Consider the following 10196-nt stretch of genomic DNA (forward strand, 5'->3'; position numbering starts at 1 on the left):
TTGTATTGCATTTCCAAAGAATCAATAGTAGGCCGAGGGCATAGAAGTTGACAGAAACATGTACGGCATGTGTGTATTAAAGAAAAGCAATTTCAAATATTTACACAATCGGTGGCAGCTGTGATTCTCAAAAATAAAAGGTTTTATACAGCTAAGAAAATTACATTTGCAATTTGGAGGTCTCAATAACGACACCTAGAAGTGGGCACCAAATACGGTCCAGTTTGGCACCAACCAAAACAGTCTTCTTCACACTTGGGAGACAAAATGAAATTTATAGCAAAAAACTGAATTAAAAAGAACGAAAGTGGTGTTGTCCTTAAGTGAAGCCTATGTCTTCTTCCGCCGAACGTATGTATCTGTTTAAAAAAAAAAAATGTGTACAGTATTAAGGAATTATGGAAGTGCGTTTGCGACTATGAAACTTTGTAAAACACCTGTACAAAACGCCAGGCAACATTTTAGAGGGGTTTGTAAGTGTATTGTCAAGCGTCAAGAGTTCGGTGAACAAGCCAATCAAAAGCTAACTAATTGTAACAAACTTAAAGGCTTACTGAAATGAGATGTTCTTATTTAAATGGGGATAGCAGGTCCATTCCATGTGTCATACTTGATCATTTCGCGATATTGCCATATTTTTGATGAAAGGATTTAGTAGAAAACATCGACGATAAAGTTCGCAACTTTTGGTGCTGATAAAAAAGCCTTGCCTGTACCGGAAGCAGCAGACATATCTATGCGCGTGACGTCACGGGTTGTGGAGCTCCTCACATCTGAACATTGTTTACAATCATGGCCAGCAGCAGCGAGAGCGATTCGGACCGAGAAAGCAACGATTTTCCCATTAATTTGAGTGAGGATGAAAGATTCGTGGATGAGGAAAGGGAGAGTGAAGGACTAGAAAAAAATAAAATAAAAAATAAAAAGACTATACAGTGGGAGCGATTCAGATGTTATTAGACAAATTTACTAGGATAATTCTGGAAAATCCCTTATCTCCTTATTGTGTTACTAGTGTTTTAGTGAGATTATATGGTCATACCTGTACAACCTGAAGGTCGGCCCCGCACCTTTCTTCAGCACCAGTCGACGGGTGGTGGCGATGCCCATCTCTTCCCTTCGCAAGGGACCCTCTTTGAAACACGATCTTTCGAAATGATCGCTGCACAATACACTGTACTTTGTGTGTGTGGTCCAATCCAACCGTGTTCGCTTGACCGCTCTGTTCCATAGTAAAGCTTCGCCGTCATCTTTCGGGAATGTAAACAATGTAACACCGGCTGTGTTTGTGTTGCGAAAGGCGGCCGCAATATATCGCTTCCCACCTACAGCTTTCTTCTTGACGTCTCCATTATTCATTAAACAAATTGCAAAAGATTCAGCAACACAGATGTCCATAATACTGTGGAATTATGCAATGAAAACAGACGACTTATAGCTGTGAACGGTGCTGGAACAAAATGTCCTCTACAATGCGTGACGTCACGCGCACGCGTCATCATACCGCGACGTTTTAGCATGATACTTCCGCGCAAAATTTAAAATTGCAATTTAGTAAACTAAACCGGCCGTATTGTCATGTGTTGCAATGTTAATATTTTATCATTGACATATAAACTATCAGACCGCGTGGTCGATAGTAGTGGGTTTCAGTACGCCTTTAAGAACACAACATTAGATGCATTTTATGTGTATGCTTTATTTTGCTAATCAGTTGATCAATATTAGCATGGGCATATTTCAAGCACATTTCCAAAGTGTCAACTTTGGTGGCAGTAATCTTTTTCTAATGTGTTTCTGTTGTTTGTTTACATTAGTTTTGGGTTATACCACAAATTTGAATATCGATCCAATACCAAGCAGTTATAAGGGCAGTATCATCAAGCCAATTGATACTAAACATTTTTAAGATCAATGAATGATTCCATTTTGGATCACATTCAGGACAAATACACAGGATTGCAGTGTAACAATATCAATTAAATATCTAAATTATTTCGCACTATTGGCTCTGATTCCAATCTTTTGGTTTTTGCTCTTAAAAGCCCTGCTGTGACCATAACCCGACTTTTCTAAGTTTGTAAACAACAAAAACAAAAAAATATTTTTGATAATAAAAAATACTGATACAACCACTGAAGTATTGACCATATATACTGACATCATGTTTGCTATCGTTACTGTCGACATTTGTAATGATTCGCCCACCTCTGTTCAGATTCAACAGCTCCAGCATAGCAGTTAGCACATCCTCCCAGTGTGTGTAATGTAGCATGTTAAGCTATTTTAATCTTCCAGTGATGATACTTGCGAGATATGTTATTTGCCGCCATGGCTGACTTAGAAGCGGCTTCGCACTAGCGAGCGATGTTGCTACATTGCATGGAGGACGCGTCCATTAGCTTGTTGCTGTCAAATGTATGGCACACATGTTTTCTCAACATGCATTATTATCACTAGAGATGACCAAAAATATCGGACTGCCGAGATTATCTGCCGATAAATGCTTTAAAGCGTAATATCGTAAATTATCGGTATCGGTTTCAAAAAGTAAAATTTATGACTTTTTAAAACGGCGCTGACACGGACGTAGGGAGAAGTACAGAGCGCCAATAAACCTTAAAGGCACTGCCTTTGCGTTCCGGCCCAGTCACATAATATATACGGCTTTAAACACACAACAAGTGAATGCACTTCATACTTGGTCAACAGCCATACAGGTCACACTGGGGGTGGCAGTATAAACAACTTTAACACTGTTACAAATATACGCCACACTGTGAACCCACACCAAACAAGAACGACAAACACATTTCGGGAGAACATCCGCACCGTAACACAAAATAAACAACAGAAGAAATAACCAGAACCCCTTGCAGCACTAACTCTTCCGGGACCCTACAATATACACCCCCGCTACCCCCCACACCTTCTTACGGGACGCAACAACGCCGCCCACCTCAACCTCCTCATGCTCTCTCAGGGAGAGCATGTCCCAAATTCCAAACTGCTGTTTTGAGGCCTCTTTAAAAAAAATAATGCACTTTGTGACTTCAGTAATAATAATGGCAGTGCCATGTTGGCATTTTTTTCCATAACTTTCCATAATTTTGGAAAACCTTGTTACATTGTTTAATGCATACAGCAGGGTATCACAACAATATTAGGCATAATAGTGTGTTAATTCCACGACTGTATATATCGGTATCGGTTGATATCGGAATCTGTAATTAAGAGTTGGACGATATCGGAATTTCAGATTTCAGCAAAAAAGCCATTATCGAACATCTCTAATTATCACAACATGACAAAAGCATTAAGGCTCTATCGTCGACCAAGTTTACACCATTTACTTACATCTATGTTTTTAACGGCAGGGCATTGCTGTGCCGCAAAAACAATATCTGTTTTTCAGCTGTGGTCTGTATAGGCCACAGCGGTACTCTATTGTAATACACTTTTCCACCACTTGTGGCAGTAATGACAATATCAAACACAGAAAAAGTTTGGCGCTAAAGTCATATGAACATTTTTTTAAGCGCTAAAATGATGACTGAAGTGGTAAAGTTGTATATTTATTTGCATTTTCCTTTTGATTGACAGTTTATTTAAGAAAAAAATCAATTAATTCTGTTTATTTTAGCACAACATATTTGTTTTAGGGCTAGGCGATATGGACCACAACTCATTTATTGATATATTTTGGCTGAATATGAGATATATATTTCACAATATTTTTCCCAAAAAGTGATTTTTAAAATTTTTTTTGTCCTGTCCAGCTTCTCAGGCAAATCATATAGTTGATGTAAATGCCCATACCAGCTGTTCAGATTTACTTTACAAAAGAGAAGTGTAGGATACTTCTCTTGTAGCCTTATTTTGATTTGACTTTATTAAATGTATTTATATTATCATTTGGTGCAGCCGGGCCAGAGCAGGAGGGGATAGAAAGACAAAAAAAGGAAGCCAGAGGGGGAAATTGTGGGGATAAGAGGGGGATTAGACAGAGAGACAAAAACAACAACAGCAAACACAACAATAACAACAAAAACAACAACAACAATAGAACAACACCAGCACATCCGATATGTACAAATATGATCGTAAAAGTGATAGCAAAGAAGCAGTTAGTGAAATAAATAATAACATACAGGTAGAAATGGCATTGAGCATTTTTACACTACAACTGGAGCAATACAAATACCAATAGAAAAAGCGCTATTGATTATGAACAATACCAATAATTTACGTCTATTATCAACAATATAGTTGTTCAAATGCAACAATACGTATACATAATAACTAGAAAGATAGATAAAATTAAAAAAAAATAAATAAATAAATGTGTACAGTATATGTATGTTTGTACAGTGAATGTATATATACAGTGTGTGTATGTTAGTATTGTGAATGTGCGTGTAGATGGACGAACTTGGAGTATGTAGGTATGTACTGTATTTGTGTATGAATGTGGGAGCATAGGTACCTATGTACAGTATGTACGTTTGTATGTATGAATAACGGTGTGTGTGTGTGTGAGTATATGTGTGTTTGTATGTACAATACATTTGACTCCCAGTGTGCGTGGGAGCCAGAGTGCGGCCCCAGCCGCCCAGAGAGCCCAACCCAAACAGCAGGTGTGGCGCCCAGAGAACCAGGGACAACCAGCCCCACGAAGCCAGGCCGGCCAGCGATGGGAACCCCACCGTGCCGCCCAGAAGAGCCAGTGGCAGGCCGCAGACAGACGCGCCCAGTAGAGGACAGGGCACGAGAGAAGCAGCGGACGGCCAGACCCCAAACCAGCGAGAGACAACCCCCCACACGGGCAGAAAGAAGGGACGCCCCGCCCAGGGGAACCCAGAGACTCCCCGCAGCCGGACGGGAAGACCCCCACGCCCCACCAGCACCCGGGCCCCCAAGAATCCCAACCCCACCTCCGGGGAGCACGGTGCGGTCCACGCCAGGCCACCCCACCCAAGTCGGCCGCCACAGGATCACCCAGCGCAGGGTCGCGGGAACCACCTACCCCACCCGGAGGGACCCCAACGATGGAGATGGAATAACCAGCAACTGCCCTGTTGAAGGCCCCCCCCCTGAGGGAGGGGGGGGAAAAAAACTAAACAAAAAGTGAATTTAGACAAAGTCAAACTCAAATATGCATGTCAATGTGTTTCATTGGAACAAATACTTAACACGAGTATCTTTTGGGAAAGTAAATAAATAAATAAATGCAATAAAAAGCTTTGAAAATAACATAATAGTGAGAATAATCTTCATTTAAACAAATCTTTAGCTGTGCTCAAATCCTTAGCAAATAACAATAAAACAAAAGAACAACATATAAAACAATGTCCCAGGGTTGAGGACATTTTAAACACCAGTAAGTAACTTCAAAATAATTTACCGTGTTTTTAGCGGAAAAAAAAAAAGACCCTTGTTTCCCCTATCAATTAAGGTCACCAAGCTGTCAACTGCGGGATGCTGTGTGGCAGCTGACAATATTACCGCTACAGCTTAACACCCTTTCAGATTGTGTGTACCAAATATTCTCAAACTGTGGTACCAATACCACTAATGGTACGCAGGCTCCATCTAGTGGTACGTCAAAGAATCATTATACTTAAATACAGTGTTTTATTTTCCTATATATTTAAACACAATGTTACTGTTCAAAATGTGTGTAATGTTGCAGTGGCTCCAAATATTAAAGGGGAACATTATCACCAGACCTATGTAAGCGTCAATATGTACCTTGATGTTACAGAAAAAAAACCATATATCATTTTAACCGATTTCCGAACTCTAAATGGGTGAATTTTGGCGAATTAAACGCCTTTCTATTTATCGCTCTTGGAGCGATGACGTCAGAACGTGACGTCACTTAGGTAATAAAGCCGCCATTTTCTCAAACACATTACAAACACCGGCTCTCAGCTCTGTTATTTTCCGTTTTTTCTACTATTTTCTGGAACCTTGGAGACATCATGCCTCGTCGGTGTGTTGTTGGAGGGTGTAACAACACAAACAGGGAGGGATTCAAGTAGCACCACTAGCCCAAAGATGCGAAAGTGGCAAGAAATTGGACGAAATGTGTTCAAAATACGAGGGTGTGGGGAGAGCCGAGGAAATGGTCAGTCGTTTGTTCCGCACACGTTACCGACGAAAGCTATGCTACTACAGAGATGGCAAGAAAGTGTGGATATCCTGCGACACTCAAAGCAGATGCATTTCCAATGATAAAGTCAAAGAAATCTGCCGGCACACCCCCATTGAATGTGTCGGAGTGTCTGCACATTTTATCGGCGATGCTAAGGCAGACATGGCACAGAGATGTATGGATAACCTGCAGATGCATTTCCAACGATAAAGTCAACGAAATCACAAAGGTGAGTTTTGCTGATGTTATTGACTTATGTGCTAATCAGACATATTTGGTCGCGGCATGACTGCCAGCTAATTGATGCTAACATGCTATTTAGGCAAGCTGTATGTACATTTGAAACTATATTTTCATTCAGCGTTTCCCTTCACCCACATTTAATGCCAAACAAACACTTACCAATCGACGGATTTAAGTTGATCGAGTGTCACAAGATGCGAAACTTCCGATCGTTGGTCTGCACATATTACCGGCGATGCTAAAGCAAACATGGCCGAATAGCGTCAATAGCTATTGGCTCAATAGCTTCAGTTTCTTCTTCCATTTCGTTTTCGCTATCTGCCTCCATACTCCAACCATCCGTTTCAATACATGCGTAATTTGTTGAATCACTTAAGCCGCTGAAATCCGAGTCTGAATCCGAGCTAATGTCGCTATATCTTGCTGTGCTATCTGTATTGGCATCACTGGATGACGTCACAGGAAAATGGACGGTGGCTTCACAGATAACGAAAATCAGGCACTTTTAAGCTTTCTGTAGGGATATTCCGGGATGGGTAAAATTTAAAAAAAAAACTTCGAAAAATAAAATAAGCCACTGGGAACTGATTTTTATTGGTTTTAACCCTTCTGAAACTGTGATAATGTTCCCCTTCAAATATACTATGACTTTATTTTTAATGAATACTATGCTACTGGGAACATATCTAGTTACACAAAGTATTTTGCCAGAAAAGTATTTCCTGTCGTCAAGCACAATTATGTTTCCCGCCCTGTTGATTTGATAGAATCACGTAAATTGAAACTCACCAGGCTACCATCATGTACGCATAATGCCCCGGGTGATGCCAAGTGCTGCCGAGGCTGGAGACAAACAAACCCGATTGCTGGCAATACTGCTGAGGTTTCTTTTTTTAATTGAAAACATCCGGGGGGGTAAACAGGATCGGCAAAACACCAGGAAAAAAGGTCAACATACGTGATTTCTACGGCATAAAGGTGAAGGTTGAAAGGTATGCTTCATAGGGCTGTGAATTTTTGGGCGCCACACAATTTGATTTGATTCGAGCCTTGTGGGTATCTATTCGATTGAGAATCGATTCAAGACAATTCTCTATTCAAAATCAATACTTTTTAATAACATTCGGTGCTAGTTCTACGATTAACTTAATTCCTCCATAAAATTGAAAAACAGCTCTGAAAAATGTTTATATATAACTTCACTGTTTTTTTTTTTTAAATATAAAATTTTACATTTAATAAAGTCAAATACAAATAAGGCAACAAGAGAAGTATCCAACACATCTCTTTTGTAAAATAAGTCTGTACTGCAGATATGGGCATCTACTGTATATTAACAATATGCTTTGCCTGAGTGGCTTGACAGATTGAAAAAAGTAAACACAAAAAAGTTAAAAATGTTTTTTTTGACATTCCTAATGCTTCATGCTGCTCATACTGTGGAGTTTGTGTCAAGTGAGAGCGGCTCCTACCCTGCCTCGCTCGGTGTGTGGAGGAGGAAGGGCACAGCACCCACAGCACTCAAAACATGCATTTTGGGGAGGGAATTTTGCCTGTCGTTCACAATCATTATGGAAGACAAGTCGATGGATGTATTTTTAATAAAATGCCTTCTAACTCGTAAAGAAAAGTCCGCTTAGAATGGAGCCAATGGGAGGTCCTCTATTCCGCCCGTAAAACCCAATAAATAACCATCTAAAAACCACCAACAATACTCCTGACTTAAAAAAGTAACCAAGTTTCAGTGATATTGTTATTATAAGCGCTAACGCAGACAAACTATTTATAGCAGCGCCATGATCACTAGCATGTGACCCTATGTTGACATCACCGGCTGGTGAGCTGCTTCCTCGCCTCGGTGATCATGAAAGTTTATTTTAAACCATCAGTAATGAATCTCACTTTGATAGTATAAGGACGAGGAAGTTATCCGACAAATTGGTACACTTGGACAGCCAATTTAGACCCAGAAATGGTGAAAAAGACACGACGCATGTTGAAGAAAACAGCCGACGTAATGCGTTTTTTAAATGAATGCGCCGCCATATGCTTAAAATGAGCAAAATACGTAAATGTTAAATGTTATAAATGTGCCTGTTATTACATTATATGTATACTTACATCATGTATACAAACCTTATCGGGGGTGTTTGGATGTTTTTTTAAGCACTTTATTACATGTATACTTACATCATGTATACAAACCTTATCAGGGGTGTTTGGATGTTTTTTTAAGCACTTTATTATATGTATACTTACATCATGTATACAAACCTTATCGGGGGTGTTTGGATGTTTTTTTAAGCACTTTATTATATATATACTTACATCATGTATACAAACCTTATCGGGGGTGTTTGGATGTTTTTTTAAGCACTTTAGGGGCGGTATAGCTCGGTTGGTAGAGCGGCCGTGCCAGCAACTTGAGGGTTGCAGGTTCGATCCCCGCTTCCACAATCCTAGTCACTGCCGTTGTGTCCTTGGGCAAGACACTTTACCCACCTGTTCCCAGTGCCACCCACACTGGTTTAAATGTAACTTAGATATTGGGTTTCACTATGTAAAGCGCTTTGAGTTACTGGAGAAAAAGCGCTATATAAATATAATTCACTTCACACTTCACTTATTTTTCGGACTATAAGTCGCATTTTTCTTCATAGTTTGACGGGGGTGCGACTTATACTCAGGAGCGACTTATGTGTGAAATTATCAACACATTATACTCAGGAGAGACTTATGTGTGAAATTATTAACACATTACCGTAAAATATCAAAATATATTATTTAGCTCATTCACGTAGGAGACTCGACGTATAAGATTTCATCGGATTTAGCAATTAGGAGTGACAGACTGTTTGGTAAACGTATAGCATTTTCTATATGTAATAGTTAATTGAATGACTCCTACAATACTATGTTACGTTAACATACCAGGCACCTTCTCAGTTGGTTATTTATGCGTCATATAACGTACACTTATTCAGCCTGTTGTTCACTATTCTTTATTTATTTTAAATTGCCTTTCAAATGTCTATTCTTGGTGTTGGGTTTTAACAAATAAATTTCCCCAAAAAATGTGACTTATATATGTTTTTTCTTTCTTTATTATGCATTTTCAGCGGGTGCGACTATTACTACAGGGAGCGACTTATTTGCCAAAAAATACGGTATTTAGAATGCAAAAAAAAAAAAAAGACATACAAATATGTTCTTCTGTTACATAAGTATTGCTAATCATAGGCAACGTTTAAAAAAAAAAGTGCAGTTCTTTAAGAATTACATACACTGGTATGGTGGTGTGATCTCAAATACATATCTCTTTATAATACCGGTAAACCACCATGCCTAATTTGTATGCCAATTCATTTTTGGTCAGTTATTGATGTTCCTTTCTAATGCAGTACCGTATATTTGGATCATCTTTGTGATTAATACATGGTTTCATATAATTTGATACGTTTATAAACTGTCAGTAGGTTAGACATAAATATTGACTACCATTAAAAGTAAGATTACTAATTCAGTGTAATATTTGAGTGGGCCCCCAGGTCCCTCTGTACAGTAGTGGAAAACTTGGGCCGCGAGGTCAAAAAGGTTAGGAACCCCAGTCTCAAATTGCATACATTGCGCAATCCTAAATTCGACCTCAATATTATACATGATATCAAAATGCCTACCGAGAGGGGGGTGGTATATAAGGACCAGATTATGCACCTGAAAATTACTTCATGATGTTGGTGGAGGGTTGCCAGGTCATTTTTAACCATCAACCATCAGTCTCTGTGGTCATTTTTCT

At 39.4% G+C, this 10196-nt stretch overlaps 1 protein-coding gene across 1 annotated transcript in view; it reads right to left on the reverse strand.

The window, feature by feature from the left end:
• aven (apoptosis, caspase activation inhibitor) overlaps positions 1 to 10196 on the reverse strand; it is a 119775-nt gene that overhangs the window by 60812 nt on the left and 48767 nt on the right. The gene's annotated exons all lie outside the window — the stretch shown is intronic.

Source organism: Nerophis ophidion, linkage group LG24, assembly GCF_033978795.1.
Source record: "Nerophis ophidion isolate RoL-2023_Sa linkage group LG24, RoL_Noph_v1.0, whole genome shotgun sequence".
Lineage (NCBI taxonomy): Eukaryota > Metazoa > Chordata > Actinopteri > Syngnathiformes > Syngnathidae > Nerophis > Nerophis ophidion.